This window comes from Camelus dromedarius, chromosome 22, assembly GCF_036321535.1.
Source record: "Camelus dromedarius isolate mCamDro1 chromosome 22, mCamDro1.pat, whole genome shotgun sequence".
In the NCBI taxonomy this organism is placed as follows: Eukaryota; Metazoa; Chordata; class Mammalia; order Artiodactyla; family Camelidae; genus Camelus; species Camelus dromedarius.
Window position 1 is genome coordinate 14,164,713 of NC_087457.1, and position 18,128 is coordinate 14,182,840.

The window sequence follows — 18,128 nt, forward strand, 5'->3', positions numbered from 1 at the left end:
AGGTAAGAACTCTAGATGAGAGACTACAACACCCAGGTAAAGCACAGAAATAAGACAAGATGCATGTAAGAGAGTAGAAAGGACAGTTTCACATGCCCCAGGTCCGCAAAGCCCAGCACAGAGAAAGACAACTGCCCTAGAGGGGAAGGAAAGTCATATGAATGCCCGAATTCAATGCAGACCCCAGAACCAGGCCCGCCCCAGTGAAGCATCAGGTTTGCCCCAGATCCTGGGGCCCCACAGCCCAAGGTTCCAGGCTAGCACCCAAGACTCCAGGATGCAGGCCAGCTCCTGCGACCCAGGCTCACCTCAGCACCCGGCCATCTCCAGTGGGCCCAGGGCCAAGCCGGCTTTTACAGCCCCAGACTACAGGCTTGTCCCTGCAGACCTAGGAGTCCAGCTCAACCCAGGCTCCAGACTCATCCCTGTGGCCTCAGGCTCCAGCAGAACCGGAGTCCAGGCCGGCTGCAGTCGGTCTCAATGCCAAGGCCAGGCCCCCCGGACTCAGGCTCCAGGCCTGCCCCAGCGACGGGGCAGGACACATTCAAGTGAGAGAGACAGAGGAGGAGGTGCAGAGGTCAGGGGCTGTTTCTTAGGGAGGCCACGTTTTAGCTGAGATCTGTAGGGTACGGAGGGAGCAGCTTAACATCATATGGAGGGAAAGCACTAGATTCTAAGAGCTTCCTTGGCAGCAATGCTGATACAACTTTTAGGAAGACCATTTGGCAGATCTGCCCAACTAGTCATACCCTACGACCCAAAGTTTAATCTCCAGGTGTGTTTCCGACTGAAACAATGATCACAAAAAAATATGCATAAAGATATTCTTGTGGTGGGAGGGTGTAGCTCAGTGGTAGAGCACATGCTTAGCATGCACAAGGTCCTGGGTTCAATCCCCAGTCCCTCCATTAAAATTAACAAACAAATAAATAAATTACCCCCCCAAAAAATAAAATGGTTACTACCCAAAAATATATATATATATTCATAATAGAAAAAAAACAGAAACCACATGTTATCAAGGGACAGTCAAATAAGTTATGCTATGGTTATAATATGCAATATATTCAGCAGAAGATAAAGTACAAGAACACTAACTTATATTAGAAACCACCCAGCTTCTGAAAGAAAAAGGAGAAGGAGGCTCCAATCTTGTAGGAAGCAGATTGGCAGAATTCCAGGTGTCTGGTGGCCTGCAGTTTGGGGAGCTGAAATGCTGGTCACCACACCACCCGAACCATCACGGCGGAAATTAAGAGAAAACGAATGGAATGGCACTCTAGTGTCCAGGATCTGTCACAGTAACACGGACTCCAAATCTCACCTGCCCACTTCCAGCAGTGCGGTGCCACGGACTGTCCATTTGGGAGGTTAGTTCAGGGTCTGAGGTCAGCTGGGGGTTCTATGAGTAAAACCTGGCAGGAGTTACCCATGAGAGACACCCAGGGCGCCAAGGCCAGAGGGATAAACAAACCCCTTCCAGTGGGAAAAGCCACGACTCAAATACTAACAAGCCCAGTTCATATCCCACAGTGAGAATAAAGGCAGAATTGTGGTAAGAGTGATGAAGCCAGCAGACGAGAGTTGTAATGACCAACTAGTTCATGAAGGTGGCCCGGGCCAGTGTAGAAGGCCATGAAACCCCATCAGACAGCAAATGTCATTTGTTTTTTGCCTCAAAAACAAATGAGGGGGTTGACCCTATAGCTGAAGTTTCCCTTCATTAGGAGAGAGCCCAAGATAGGAAAGGTCCCCCCAGCACAGTGGGATTCCCGTCCCTTAGTCTGTCTTCAGTCCAGCGTGTGGCTCTGTTCTTACAGTCCCTCCCAGGTGAGCCCAAGGCCATCAGGGACTCAGGTGAAGCCTCCTCTTCCCCACCCAAGCCCCGATTCCATCCTCCCCGACAGCACCAAGCTCAGGCCGTGATCACGCAGGGTGTCTTACGGGAAGGAGGCTGTTCCTGCTAAAACTCCGAGCACAGCTTTCTCCTACAAGCGCATCAAGAAGTCGCAGTCAGGGCCTGACTAGCCAGAAAGGAAGTCTGTAATGAGTATGGAAATGCATCCAGGTCTCCCATGGGTGAGAGTTAAGAGACAGCACTTCAACAATGACTTTATTAAGCAGACACACGCCGGGGAGAGGACTCCGGGAGCCTGGAAGAGGGAAAAGTGGATCAGTCAAGTCGCTGACAGGGTGAAGGAGAGAAGTCAAGGTCTTGTCAGCTGAGATCAAGACTGAGTCGGTTGACAGAAGGCCATCCTGCTTCTGGGAGGCATCAGCTAAGAATCTGCCTTCGGAGCCTTTTATTCGGGGGAGATGTGTACTCTGTACCTTGCGGAGAACCAAGAGGGGGAAACTGTCTACCCCCAACATGAGTCCGACAGAGCTTCCTGCCAGCCTTTTGCCATGAAGTTAGGTTTACTGACTATTTTAGTCTTTGTTTCGTGTGAGCTATCTTGCGGAGGGTCCTAGAAGCCCAGGCTCTCCTCCCCCCATGGGGTGGATTCATTAAGAGTCATCTACCAGCCCTCCCAAGTGTCTTCCAGCCAATCAGTGTGCCGAGAGCCTCTGCAGAATAGGCAGCAGCCGTCCCAGCAGGTCCAATTTCTCTCTGTTTCCACTTTCACATCTGCTAAAGGTCAAAGACTAAATTTATCACAACCAAATATACGTGGATATTGAAAGATAACTTCCCCAGCACATTGTTTTGAAATGGGACGAGGTGGGGAAAGGCTTCCTTCTGGTTTCTGAAAAGTTCACGTTAAATTAAAGCACATTACGCTTTTATGTGCTTCTTTCTATCAAAAGATTCCGAAGTACTTAAACAACTTTAATTAAGTTGCTCTGGCATCTCTCCGAAGCAGATCAATATTTTTCATACTTCTTGTTACAGGCTAGGGAAATAAAACCCAGCACCGCCATCACCCTCCCCAAGCTCAGATTTAACATTCTTTCCCTGAAATATGGAAGAGTTCTCTGGAATTATTTAATTACAAGGGAGTAAAATTTTCCTCCTTATGTGCTTTACCACTTCTGCTCTGTTGGAGATGAAAAGGAAAAAAACAAAAAAACAAACAAAAAAATGCCAGCCCCAGATAAGAATCTGAGAAAATATGACTTTTTTTGGAAGCCTGGATATTAAAAGCAAAAAACAAAGTGTATTTTTCATCTCTCAGGCAATATGGGAGGATATCTGACTTTCATTCAGTCTGTAAACAAAAGAAAGATAGCCCTGTTTTCAGAGCCCTAAAAGATAAAAAAAAAAAAAAAATTCTAGATTCACAAAAGCCACCAAACCAACTCTTCCCTTCAACAGCATCACCAGCACGATTCAGAAATTGTGGAAGACTGGGGTGGGTGCCGACTTTTTCTCCTGTTCTCCTTGTAGGATAATTGCATTTCTCTGTGTCTTTTGATTAAAGGATGACATTCTCTACTCCCAACACGTCTGACTGTCCACTGGGAAGAGACTGGGCTTCTGCAGGAACCAGTGGATGGTGGGCTGTCCTCAGGAGGACAGGAGGACAGGAAAAAAGGCTGTTCTGCCCTCTCTGAGGTGGCACCATGGGGACTCAGGAAAAAACATAATCCGGGAGGAAAAAAATCAAGTTAACTACTCGCATTTCTCCACCCCAGGAGCTGCTGTTTGTAGGGAACAAATTGCTATAATAATAGCTACACTTCTGCCACCTTCCTGGGTTCACCTTGGAGATGGACTTAAGCCCCCGAGATGGAGGCTTTTTGCTATTAAAGTGAAAGCTTGAGTGAGTGCCTGCAACTCTCCCTTAATGGCTTTTGGAAATAGAGGCCTTCTGCACTTCCTGCCTTGGAGAGCTCGGAATCGGAGAGCATCTCAGCTGGGCTGTACCCGGACTGGTACTTAAGCAGCGGCATCACTGAACAAGGCAACAACATCTAATTCTCTATCCCATAAAGGCATAAAGCCAAGGGAGCTGGCTGCCGTCAGGCATGCTAAATTCACATTTCAGGCTTACAGTCATGTGCTCCTTGGTAATCCATTCTGAGATACTTTATCCCAATATCCTCTAAGGTGGTTTTGGTGGAGCTCAGTGACCAAGAGAATGCTGACCTTCTCCCTCTCTGTTCACACGTGCACTGCCAGGGAGAATAACTCTCCCAGAAAGAAGGTTGTTTTTTGACCCAGCGTACACAGACGTAACAGGATGAGTTGATGGGAAAGGTGAACCAGTGATAGCATCTTCTTTCCCTATTGTCACCTCTGTGAAAAAGAAATCAACATTGTATCCCTAAAGACTCATTTAGTGGAATACTACGCAGCTATAAAAAAGAATAAAATTATGCTATTTGCAGCAACATGGATGGACGTGGAGATCATCATTCTAACTGAAGAAAGCCAGAAAGAGAAAGAAAAATACCATATGATATCACTTATATGTGGGATGAACTTATCTACAAAACAGAAACAGACTCACAGACCTAGAAAACAAACTTACAGTTACTGGGGGGAAGGAGGTAGGTGAAGGGATCTATTGGGAATTCAAGATTAGCAGATACTAACTAGTATACGTAACAGATAAACAACAAGGTCCTACTGTATAGCACAAGGAATTATATTTAATACCTTGTAATAGTGTATAATGAAAAAGAATATGAAACGTCATATATATGTATAATTGAATCACTATGCTGTACACCAGAGATTTAACACAACATTATAAACCAACCAACTATACTTCAATAAAGAAAAAGATAGAGCTATGATGGAAAAGTATTCAGGAGATTACAGATTTACATATGAAGTTAACTAGCTAATTGATTAGTTAGTATTCTACCTGTTTCTTAAAGGGATGTAGGAATTCTAAGGTGTACGTGGGGTAAGGACATTAAGGAGGCCGCCTGAGAGAATGCATACCCACCTCTGATGCAGTCTTTCCTACATGCAGGGGTAAGGATGCAGCTGGTGTGTGATTGCTGTAGGTGACTTCGAGACTTGCTGTATTAAGGAGGGCCTCGGGGAAGGACTCCTTGGTGGAAACCACGGTTGTTCAAATGAGGCCATTTGAAGGCTTATATTAAGCCAAGGTTCCTGAGTCAATGAACTTACAATAGATTTTAATGTCCTGCCTGCTGTTTTCCAACTGAGCATCCAAAATCACAGTACGTTAATAATCTGAAGTCATGAATGATAATGAGCCATCACAGTGTCCCCAGGCAGCAGAGACAGCTGGAATTCATGGGGCCTCATGGGCTACTGGTCCTGGGCAGCTTCGTGGTGAGCTGGGACCTAAGATGGACTTTGAAGATGGGTGGAGTAGAAGCAGTGAACTTCACATCTGTTCCTGTGCTCATCTCCAGCCATCATGATCAACAGCAACTGAAGCGAATGTGCTTGCTGCTTCCAAACTGGTGTTCTCCTGGATGCCTCTCAGTGCATAGCAGAGGGGGAGGGGGAGGGGAGAGGGGATAGTGGAAGAAGGGAGGAGGAGGGCCTTCAGAATTCGTCCTGGGTGGTTGTCCAGCAAGAAATTGGATAAGTCCACTATCTCACTGACGGAGGCCACCAAGGAGCAATCAAGTGAAGGTGACCTTCAGCCATGATCAGCTTTGACTAGACTCAAACCAATGACCTCGCAGCGGGAGGCACGAGCCACAGACCATCTTCCCTCTAACAGGCACGTGGCTGATTTAAGCTTGGCAGCTGTTGCATTAAAAATTGTTTGTGCTGCCACTGAAATCCTCTTCCTCCTGCCTCCTTCCCCAAATAATTTTCAGTTACAGCACAGATACTAAAATGGCGCTTTAAAAAATTAAAATACAGTTCTGGAAAAAAAAAGAAAGACCATATACATGTAGAATTAATTGCTGTATATGCTTCTAATTACCGAGAGGCTTTATTTTATTTCTGTCACAGCAGAAAGAGCTTCATCAGGAGGAATTCATGTGGAGATCTAACCATGTCCTAGTTATTTTGTGTTTAATATGCTTGAGACATTTAATTATTTGGATTAATTCATTTACCATTAAACTGCCCAAAGACTTGGATGTGTTCTGCCCTGAGAGGCTTGTCAGCGTGTGAGCTACACAGGCCCGGCCTTAAGGGAGTCTGTGGAAAAGTCCAGCATCGAGGGGGCAAAACAGATGCAGATTCAAATCCTGGCTCTGTGACTTGCCAGTTTCCTTGCAAGAACTCCTTGTGATGTTTCTCATGTTCCTTCTGTGAATGAGTTTACCGCAGTGCTCCATCCTAATCCCCGTTACCTTTGTGACCTACCAGGGACTACTGCAAAACCTCTAATATGCTCTTACGATCCAGTAACTAATGTCTGCAGGCTGGCTTATTATATGTTAAAGATAAGCATTTTTCAAAGAAAAACATGAGTACACCATATTTCTGATTAAAACTAATGGTGGATTAGGTACAAGCAAGCCAACCTGTTAGATATCCTGACAGTGACTAATAGACGTCTGTGTGTTTATGTACCTTTTAGTGAATTATATATACTGCACTGTAGGTACAGACGGCAAACGAGGCAATTTATCTCCTATTTTCTTTGATGGTCTGGCCCATAAAAATAGGCCAATGATGAAGAGGAATGATAACCTAGAAACAAAACTTCTTGGAATGATAACCTAGAAACAAAACTTCCATACAGACACTAAAATGTAACTCAGCATCCAAAGGGAGCAATAGACCCCTTGACTGTGACCTAGCCTGAAGTTACTACAGACTTGTACATCATCCTGGGAAGATCCTTGTACGTTTCCCACATCCCCAGGTCACCAGTTATCATGAGAGTTGCACACAAGAAAGGGTCCCTGACATGCTCATCTTTCAATATCTGAGCTTCAGGAAGAGGGCTTCCAAGAATTGATGCCACTATGGATGATCACTCTGGACAACAGAAAACTGTGAAAGGCAAGTTCGAGGGCAGCTCCTCCTTGTCTTCTATGCTCCAGATTGGGAAAAATGCTAGAATTCCTTAACATCCTGGAAGAGGTGCTATCCTTGACCAATTTAACTATTCTGTCCATGAATACCTTGGGGCACAGCCCAGACGTCATAAACTGGCCTCTTTGGGATTAGAAATCCCTAAAGCGCTAAATGGGAGAGAATGCTGGAATTAAGACAGACGTCCCTACTCATTCATGATATCTGTTATGCAATTGCTCACCTTAACCTCCGATCCCTAGGGAAATAATATTAGCAACAATGACTAGCACACGAGTCCAAAGTAGTTTTTGAAAAGTTAGTTCATGTAACCCTCTCTACATTATGTCATCATGTCTCCCTTATTTTCCTGTTCTCTTCTTCAGCACAAGCCTTAAGCACACATGACTCAGCTTTGTTCTACCTGAAAAGAGAAACATCCACCCCTGGTCCTCAACCTAGCCTTGTTCTGCTTCGCTAACATTCTCTCTGTGCCAGTCTTGCTAACATTTTTCTAAAGTCTCTAGATGTACATTGTCCAATAGAGTAGCCGCTAGCCACCTGTTACTATTTAAATTGGCTAAATTAAATGCAATTAAAAATTCAGTTCCTCAGACATACTAGATACGTTTCAAGTACTCAATTTGTCTGGAAAGAGCCACATGTCTGCTGATGGCTATTGTAGAGAACAGTACAGATATAGAACGTTTCCATCAACTCAGAAAGTTCTATTGAACAATGCTGCTCTATGGTGAAGAACCAGTTATTGCTTATATGGTGGTTTTGTTTTTCCATTCTATCACAAATTCTTTTGGATCTACACTCTATTCAAGAATTTCTCTTCAGGCTACAATAAGGTAACAAGGACTATATTTATTCTTTGGTCTTAAGCAACTAGAAAACTAGAAAAAAAATACACATGAAATATGTTTTGAGTTTTCAGGCGCTGGGGAAGAGGCAGGACAGAATTTGACCTCTGAAAACAATGAAACAAAAAGAAGTGAGTTCTATGATTGACCCAGCTTATGCTCAGTGACAGTTTCCAAGCCTCAGCGAAGAGAAATCTACACACAGCCTAGAAGTCTCCAGGAGTCTCTGTAGAGAAGATAGGTATTAGAGTAAATAGAGGCCCGTGATGCTGGAATGTGTGAGGTGTGGTACCAAGAGAGGTGACAACATATTGAAAGAGAAATCCAGATACTTATAAAGAAGTCCCTTCACATCTTTGGATGATTGCTCATCTGTACATGCATGACAGGAAACTACTCAAGGCTAGAGAAAGAAACCACTGAAAAAATATGCCAAAAAAGAATTCCCAAAGAGGGCTGTAGTCAGAAGTGGAAAAAAACACACTAATACATATGCAGTCCAGTCCCCAGAAGGGTACCACCTTAGTAAGGGATATAAATTAACCCAAGACTAAAAGATGCTCTGGATCTACACTAACAAAACTTAAAAACAATCTTTAAAAAGATCTACATGCTCCTAAGTAGCTTAACTGAGTGTCAGAACTCAGTTTTAAAGAAAATTTGGCTTGCCAAAACATAAAATTTATGGCATATGACATCCAATAAAAAAATCACCAGATATGCCAAGAAGCATGAAATCAATTCAAACAGACCACCAAATGACACACACGATGAGATTAGCAGACCAAGATGCCTAAACAGCCATCATACATATGCTCCAGAAAACCAGAAAAGTAGAGGAAAATCTAAGTATGATGTGGAAAGAAATGGAATATATAAAAGTAAACCAAATGAAACCTCTAGAGATTACAAACAAAATATCTAAAATGAAAGACACACATTGGATGGAATGAACAGCAGTTTGTACACTACAGAAGAAAGATCAGTGAATTTGAAGACAGAGCAGTAGAAACTATCCAAAATGAAACACAGAAGAAAAATGACTGAAAGAACAAAATGAGTAGAAGATTAATGACATGTGGAACAATATCAAGTGGTCTAAGAAACATATATTAGGAACGTTAGGAGGAAAGAAAAGAAGTGAAAAAAAATTGATGAAAATAATGGTCAAATTGTTTGTCAAATCTGATCAACACTTAGAACTCAATGAACCAAAAATCTCAATAAAATCCAAAACAGAAGTAACAAATAAGACCGCACCAATACACATCACAATCAAATTGCTGAACACCTATAATGAATAGAGAATCGTAAAAGCTTTCAGAAATAAAAAGAACAAAAAGAAAGGAAAGGAACAAAAGAGAACTTAACCAGATTCCTCTTAAGAAGCTATGCCAGCCAGAAGACAATGCAGCAATATGTTTAAGTGCTGAAAGAAAACAAAAAAGTCTACCCGTGAATTCTGTAATGAGGAATCTTCCGTGTACTCAGTAAGTATTCCGTACGTGTTAGGCTCTGTGCTGAACACAGGGTTCCCCAAAAATGAGCATGGCTCAATTCCTAGGATAAGGCTCCCAGTATAACATGTGAGAGAAGAGGAGGACACACATAATGAATACTTGCAAAAGTATGTTTACAGTCGGAAGTGATGAGAAATGATTTACATCTGAAGAATGGGAGGAAGGAAGCAGACAAGCTGTCCTGATCCACGAAGATCTTCATGAGTGAGGATGCACCTGAATTTGTCGTAGAGAAGCCACAGCGGAGCAACCCAAACCCACTGGCATAACAGTGAACTTAATGGTAAGAACTCAACGTCTTCTATTGTTTGTTTGATTGTTTTTAGGAAATGAATTTCTACAAAAGCTTCTGGGATTTGGGGGGAGAGGGTTTAAAGAATGGGCATTAAATCTTCCCCTTCCAACATCTCCCCAATACTCCAAATGCACTCATATTTCTGATTCCCAAGTAAGTATGATATCCATGGCTAAAAGCCCAAGGATAATGTTCTTTGTGCAGATTATACCCCTGTACCATAGAATCATGGGGTGTTAGGAAGGGACGATCCTTAGAGATAAGATGATACCAAAATTCTGCACATACAGCAATGAGGGATGGACATTTTTTTCCTAGGCCATGTGGCTTTTCAGGAACTGGGGGCTGTTAGATGCAGCTCTGACACTCCATGCACTTTCCCTCATGCCATCGCTCCTTCCCGGGCACAAGAGAAATGAATACAGCATCGACTGCAGCTGCTGTCCCTGCACGTAATTAACAAACCCAACGGAGTGATCTGCGTGACAGAGTGACAGCTTTAATCTAAACATACAGGCATATCTGGGCATGAATGGTGAACTGAGGGCAAGGCCAGCAGGCATCTATTTACAGGAACGTAGAAGAAGCCTTCTGGGAAATACAATGTGATCAAAAGGGAGAGAAAAAAATGGAGGCAGAGGGAAATCAATTCATAAATGTTAAGCCATCATTGAAAAGAGTAAAATACTAGGTTATCACTAAGATAATTCAGCTCTTAGTAACTAACACTCACATCCCAAGAAAAGTAAAAGCCCCAAGATGAATGTCAGTAAAGTGTCAGTGTGACACTGAGAGCAGAACTGGCCATGACCATGGCACTGGGGAGGGTAACAGGGACGAGGACGACCTTCACAGCAGACCTGCTGGTTCTCTCAACATCAGGGTTACCTAGAGTTTTAACAAATACCATAAAATAAGGATTGGACCCACACATCTAACCAGCAAATGTGTTCCAACGCACATAAAATGAACCAAAAAACAATCCCAGAAATCTTCAATAAGACACATAGTGGTGTGTCCTTGTTTTTTTTTTTTTTAAATCAAGTCTGAATACAGGACAGATTTACTTTTAAATGGACTTCTGGAAGCCTCACTATCTCAGAGCTCTTTCTCCCCATCTCCTCTCCCCTTTTTGCAGACACAGGACACTACACAGCCTTATTTTCCGGTCCACGTACAGAAACTGATCTTTTTAAATTAAGCCTGTTGTTTGTTCGTTTTTTAGAACAGTGGTTCTCACATGTTAGTGTGCAGTGGAATCGCCTGGAGGGCTGTTTAAGCCAGGATGCTGGGTTCAAACACACAGTTTCCCATGCAGTGTGTCTGGGGTGGGCCTGAGTCCCGGCATGGCTAACAAGTGCCCAGGTATGGCTGAGGCTCTCTGGTGAGGAGAAGCACTGTTGGGCAGCTGTCCCCATCCTCCAGCTCCTGACACAGCTTTTCCCATTATTAAACAGAATAACAGGTGGACAACGATTACATTTGCCTTGTTCCCTGCAGTTCAGGCGGGGCAATGAGAAAAGGCTCAATAAATATTTGTCACATAAGTAAATGAACAGGTAAATGAATGGTTGAGTTGTGAATGAATAAATGAATGGATGAATAAAAGCACTTGCTTTCTTGGGTGCTTCAAAACCGCTTAGAACAACCCTAAACACAACAAAATGGAACAGTGCATGAGCAAGAAACCCAACCAAAATGATTCTATTCCAGAACAAAGAAAAAGAATATTCTAAAGATAAATGCCCCATTAGGCCTTTCAAACCACGGAGAACAAATCCCTGGTACCTGTCAAAGGATCACATTTTCCCTACCTACAGGCTTTAAAAGTTTAAACACTCAGCATCAGTCTCAGAGTAACTTTCTGCATACTCAACGGACTAGTTTACGATTTTTAAATCCGAATATTCATAAATCTTTAAAACAAGGACACCCTTCTAATTTAAAAAGGTAAATCGCACAGGTGCATGTATGTCTTCTCCCTCCCGTAACCCGCTAAGCTATAAACCCACAAAGACAAAAGGTTTGAGGTCAGCAATGATCTGGAGGATGGAAAACAGTGGCCGAGCGGCAAATGCCTTCACACAGCAGAGAAAGCTGGACCCTGGTGAATGCAGACAGATAAAGGGACAAGCAGCAGGCAGACCTATGCGGAGAGCACAGGGGGCCAGCCCAGGAATGGGAGGCCCAGCCACCTCAGCCAGCCGAGGTGGGAAGTGAGCTTAAAGCAGGCGGAATAAAGGAAGTTGAATAATGTGAAGTTTGACGTACGTACTGTCATCCTTTCCGACACCGTGCTATCAATTCACGTTCAATATCTCACCACTGTCACGAAAGATACAGACCAAGTCAAACAGGAAAAAGAACCAAGTGGAGACAGGAATCTTTTTTTCTTTTTAAGGCATAGATGATCTTTAGAGAGATGAGAGACAATGTTGTGTGAAACAAATCCAAAAAGTGTAATAAAAATCGTTTAAAAGTTCTTTTAGAACTGACTTACTTTTGGATTGAATCGTAAGGGTCCCATCGCAGAGCTGAGGGGTGTTTTGAAGAATCGAGTCAGGTGCTGCTGTTGCTTGTCCGTCTGGGGCCCAGGTGATGTCTGCCCCTCATGGCATGATGCCCTGTGGAAACATCCACACGTTCAGTCAGGGGACATACCGCTGGACCGCCACGTTGATCTCAAGCATGCAAGACTGCTAGACTTGTCAACCCACATGACTGATTTTGAGTTTAACATTGGCATTGCATCCACAGCCAGTGCGAGGCAGAGTTGTCAAAAAGACAAGCTCGTTGCAACTTATGGAAGCATCCAAGATTCTTCAGGTAAAAGTGGACCATCTTTATGTGACAATAATGATCAAAGGCATCATCGCTATTTCCAAAAAGAAAAATGAGTACCTAAATATAGAAAGCCATATGATTATGAATAATTAAAAGATGGTAATATACTGGGATTGGTGTCAGCCACGGTCTTAGTCGCTTGAACTCTAAATCCCTCTGGAATCATCATTTAAGACAATGGCTTCCTAAGATTGCTCCAAGAGAAAGCCCCTATCGGCTGGTGGCATCCTGTAAGTGTTGAGCTCACCTGTACCCCTGAGCTCTGTATACCTGTTTCTCCCCTCCCTGCCTCCCTCTCTGCCAACATGAATCCCACCCATCAACCAATGTTTAGTTCAAGCCGCTTTCCCTTCGAGAAATGTTCCTACAATTACTATTCAATAATTCCTCATTGTCTTTCGTATAAAAATCCAGACTTCTTACTAAGACATCCTACACCTTTTGTAGTCAGGTTTCAGCTTTCCTGTTCAACTTAATTCTTCACCACTACTTTCCCTCTACCCCCAGCACTCTTATGCTCCAGGCCTGGGGCAATATCCTGCTTCCTCAGACCTCTGGGCCTTTGCACATGCTGCTCCCCCTCTCATCCTTCAAGCGTGGCTCAGTCAGCTAGCTTGAATGGTCCACCACCTACTCTAATCACTTGCCTTTAAAAAAAATCCCATTCTATCCATAAATAACCATTATTTACTGAGCATCTACGACATAGCAGACCCTGCAGTAGTTGTACTTACATTCCTTCTGTTCATCACTGCAAAATTTATGTGGTTCTTAATACTATCCCTATTTTCCAGAAGAGGAAGGCAAGGCTTAGAGAGGTTTAGTAACTTGTCTAGGTTTACCTACAGTACACTGAAAAACTAAGATGTGAACATAGTTGATTTTACTCCAAAGCCCATCTAGAGTTTTGTACTTAGCACCGTGAACTGTTCTTACAGATGAGTGCACGATTACAAACTCATCAAGGCAAGAGCCATAACGAGCATCTCAGCATTACATCTCCCTCACACGGCACAGTGCCTGCTACATCATATACTCTGTCTCATGCACACACACACATACACACACATGATTTGGATACCTCATGTAGGTTCCTTGGAATCAAACTCTGCTGGTTTTGAACTTGTATTATTACCCAGACAAATCTCAGACCTTTAAAAGTCAAGAGCTGTGTCTTCCAGTTCGCGATCTCTCTGTATGGTTAGCATAACATTTGGCACATACTTGATGCTTAAAAGTGCTGCTTTTGTTGCTCCTCGGGAAGAAAAAGAGATGAATCTTTTCAATAAATTGTACAAAAAGCTCGGGTATCATTTGCTTGAGTAACTCTGGTTTCTCCCTTCAAGTGAAACATGTGTCGGGCTGTGCAGATTTGAAAGCTGTCCGACAGGGACTGGCCTAAAGGATACACTGGCACCGAGGGCAATTGTGCGAGGTTGTAAGCTCTGTGGTTTCCCATGATGTGAATGATTCAGAAAAAGCCATACCTGTTCCTCAAAGCCAGTGGGAAACAGGCTATGGGTGAGAGAAAAGCATGAACATTTTAAGTATGGAAATTAGAGGTTCTGGCATCCCCAGGGGGTGGGGGGGGGGAAGGACATGGCTTTTTAGAGCCTACAGGAGCTGCTGCCAAATGTCTTTCGCCTTGAAACAAAAACTACCTTCAAGTCTCAATAATTACCACTGAGGTGTGCCAGCCCCAGAAATCCTTCCCAGCCAAGGAGCCCCACAGGGAGATAAAATTAACATTTATAATCATTTACCTTCAGGACCAAGCTTCACACACATAACCTTGGGGTTAGATCTTAAACCTGAGGCTGGACTTTCCCATATCAACCCACGTAAGAGAAAGACAAGCAATATTCCCTTTTAACTTAACAGAGGATGTTCAGAGGGGAAGTCTTAAAAGAACAGGAGAGCTGATATATCAGAAGCAAGACTGCCTTTGGAGTACCATGTAACCTGGTTTTCTAGAACTCTGTAATCCCAAAAATGAGCTGGCTGTTTTTCATCTGATCTCCGGAGGACTCTCCAGACTCAAGAGAGACACGGTTCTCAAATCCACCTGATCCTCTTTGCTTATTATCTGAGCAGAATCAAAACACACAGAGGCCCAAATATTTGGCCAAACAAGAGAAGTAGCCAGGCAAACAACTAAAAAAGACAGATTAAATTGCCTGCCTTTTCTCCCGATAAAGACATCATCTTTATTGTCACTGAAATCATTCATCAATGTTATTCATGTCTGATTAATTCAGAGAAAGTCCCAGTTTTCTGTGTTTGATCCCGTTGGTTTATGAACTCAGAATCATTAACAAACTGTGTGTCAGGGCTTTATGTTTTTATTTCCTTTTCTCCCTGGGAAAAAAATTGTTGATTTCGCCACCTTTCACCCAGAAAAGAGACCCCCAAAAGCAAGAAGACTGTCAATGGAGATACCTGATTGTGGTGTGAATGGTGGTCGCAGTGGGCGTGGCCATTAGACCAGGTGGGGCCAGGGGAGCGTTCAGCCCTGTCTTCCTATTGGGATGCGCCGACAGTGGGAAAATTTAATTGCCCCTCCCTCCTTCTTTAAGTGTGACAAGGGTAATGTATTACTGTCAAACTTCGTGAGAACGTTAAGAAAAATCATTCCAGCTGTTAGAGTCAATGAGAAAAGCCATGAGTCTTGTCAAGTCCTTTCGCTGCTTCACAGCGTAAAACTGTCACTTCGTTAATTAGAGGAGCGTGTTGCCACGCAACTCCAGCACGCGTTCACTCTCCATCACTGATCTTCGTCAATTTGGGTAATAAAATAGCAATTTAATAATCCCCCCTCACACATTAGGAACTGTTTTATGATGGAATTTCAGTTTCCTGGTGCACTTGATTAATCAGTCTGGGGAGGTCTTAAATAGATGTATTAGGAGTTTAATTAAAAGGCAGCCTGCAAAGAAACCAACTGAAAGGAAGACACGGTTCAAAGAAAGCAAGTTCAAGTGACTATGTGATAAAACTAAATATTCTAGGTAATCGGTTTGTGAGATGAGCTTTGGGCAAAAGGTGGATGAATAAACTCATGAGGGGAGGGGGTGGCACCATAGAAATCTCATGTTCTGTCTCTGCAGTTCCACAGAAGAGCTCTGTTTCCTGTCCACCACCTCTTCAACCCCCACCTCCCACCTGCCACAGCCCCCTCCTCCCACCACCGGCAGTGACTCGGGTGGCCCCAGAGCCCCTCTGAAACCCTGTGTATGGTACCCAGTGATAATCCTTCTTGTGCCCGTTGGCAACAAAAACTGAAGTACCTCTCTTCCGTACTGTGAAGGGATGCCATAGGAGATTCAGACATAACCCAACACCTCTCCCACGGAGTGGAATCTTAGGCATAAAGAGGGTAAATGTTAGAAACTTCTAGGCATAAATAAAACAGGGGGAAAAATGGCTCCATCTCTGGACACAGGAGGCTGGTGGGGAGCAGCAGGATGAACTAGAAAGTTCACTAGTGCAAAGCCAAGAGAAAGGGGTTCCGGTTCCAGCTCTCCCACTAGTCAGAACGAATATCCCTTTCAACTGATCAATCAACTGAGTGATTTCAGGCAACTGTTTCTCTCTCTCTCTCTGCTTCAGTTTTTCTCGTTTATAATATCTCATATCCTTTCCACCTCAGACACCACTGGACTCTCTATGCTCTGCCTTTTCACTCCCCTGCCCCACTCTCCGATCCCTCCCGCTACTCACCAGTGTGGTTTTGACAAGAGCTTTAGGGTCTTGACAAATGCTGGAGAAGAAAAGGGGCAGGGGCTTCCACTTTAACTAGGAAAATATGCTTAGTACAGCCTTACTAATAAAATTAGCCAGGGAAGCCATAAGGCAGTACCATCACATTCCTAAGGGGAAATATAAATCATATATCGCCATAAGACCAAAACTCCATTAAGATAAAAAAAAAATAATAGCTAGGTTAAAAGAAAAGGTCACATAATTCAAGCAGCTCTAAAAAAATCAGAGAATCTTTTTAACCATTGGAGTAGAATAAAATCAAGGTCTACATTAACATTAAATTCTGTGAGCCCCTGAATAGGAACTAGATAATGTTGGCTGATCTTAGCCTAGCATTGACCCAGAAATACACAGCCCACAGTTTGTTTGGGGAGAAGTGTAAATTTATCCAGACATCAATACATTTCCATGGTACCTGTCACTAAAGAACTTGTCTTTTCTCTTTACTCCTTACTCTCTACCCACTGAGAGGTTGTGCATAGTAATTAATTTCAGCTTATAAATAAGTGTTCTTGTTATATACGATTTTGGAGAATCTCACATGTACATAACTGGATTAATTATAATCCTCAGTTCATGATCATCGTCAGTGATTCACACATGACATTAGTTTGTTCATTTATGAATTTTAATAATAAAATAAACATTTAAGAATGTACCATGCAACCCAATAATTAAAACTCTGACAATAACTTTTATCTACTTATATGCTCCCCCAATCCTGCTCTCCCATCTCCCTTTCCACCTCAAAATATATACAATCCCAAACTTTGTACTAGTTAGTCCTTTTAATATTTAACAGTTTTAGAAATATATGTATGTCTAAATAACATCTCAGTTGGTTTTACTTGTTTTTGAATTTTGTAAAAGAATATTATGCTGTTTATAGTCTTCTGGGATTTGACTTTTTTTCATTTCCATTAAATTAGTAAGATTCAGTCATGTCTTAGTGAATACATGGGGTTGATTCAGTCCACTGCTCTGTAATAGTTCATTGCTTGAATATGCGATGATTTAATTATTCCTTCACTTAAGATTGCTTTCAGATTTTTACTATTATGAACTGCGATGATGTGAACTTTTTGTTTCTGTCTCCTGGTGATCCTAGACAATTATTTCTCTCTGGTAGACACCAAAAAGCTGAATTGCTGGGTTTTAAGACATACAACTGTTCAACTTTCCAAGACAATACCTTATTTTCCAAATACATTTTACCAATTTATTCTCCTACCAGCAACTGATAAGAGATCTTATTGATCTGCATACTCTTTAATATTTGGTATCTTTAGACATCTAAAATTTTAATCAATGAAATGAGTAAAACATGTTATGTAATTATGGTCTTATTTTGTAGTTCCCTCATTACCGATGAAGTTGAATATCTCTAAATATGGCCTCTATGCAGTGGCCATTAATACATTTCCTCCTGTGAAATGGTATTTTTCCCATTTTAGTATTGTATTATAGAAGTTCTTTATCCACTAAAGAGATAGTGACTATCCTTTGTTAACTGTACATGTGACACGTATACTTTCCTAAAAGAAAAGCATCCACACGTATGACCATTATCCACACTGTGGTCCACAGGGCACTTTGCAACCCAGCCCTTCCCAACTCTTACACCCTACCTCCTCCCTTTTTCTCTCACTCTGTTCTAGTAACAGTGGCATTTCTTCTGTTCACTGAATACACCGAGCTTATTCCTGCCTTTGATGATCTGACTTTGTCGCTGCCTCCACCTGGGATACTCTCCCCCCAGACACCTGCATGGCTCACCCTGCAATTCATCTCATCTCTTCTGATGTCACTTGCTCTCAGAGGCTTTCTCTGACCACGCTATTTCCAAGAGCTCCTCTTTTTCCTATTGTCACCTTCTCTTTCCATATCCTGCTTTATTTTACCCTAAATCCCTTACACAGCATTAAACC

General features: G+C 42.7%; 1 long non-coding RNA gene across 1 annotated transcript in view; it reads right to left on the reverse strand.

Moving 5' to 3' along the window:
- LOC116149131 (uncharacterized) overlaps positions 1-18,128 on the reverse strand; it is a 207,666-nt gene that overhangs the window by 157,197 nt on the left and 32,341 nt on the right. The window contains exon 2 of the long non-coding RNA XR_004132744.2: positions 12,095-12,218. This is a non-coding gene — a long non-coding RNA (uncharacterized LOC116149131). The remainder of the gene's footprint in view (positions 1-12,094; positions 12,219-18,128) is intronic.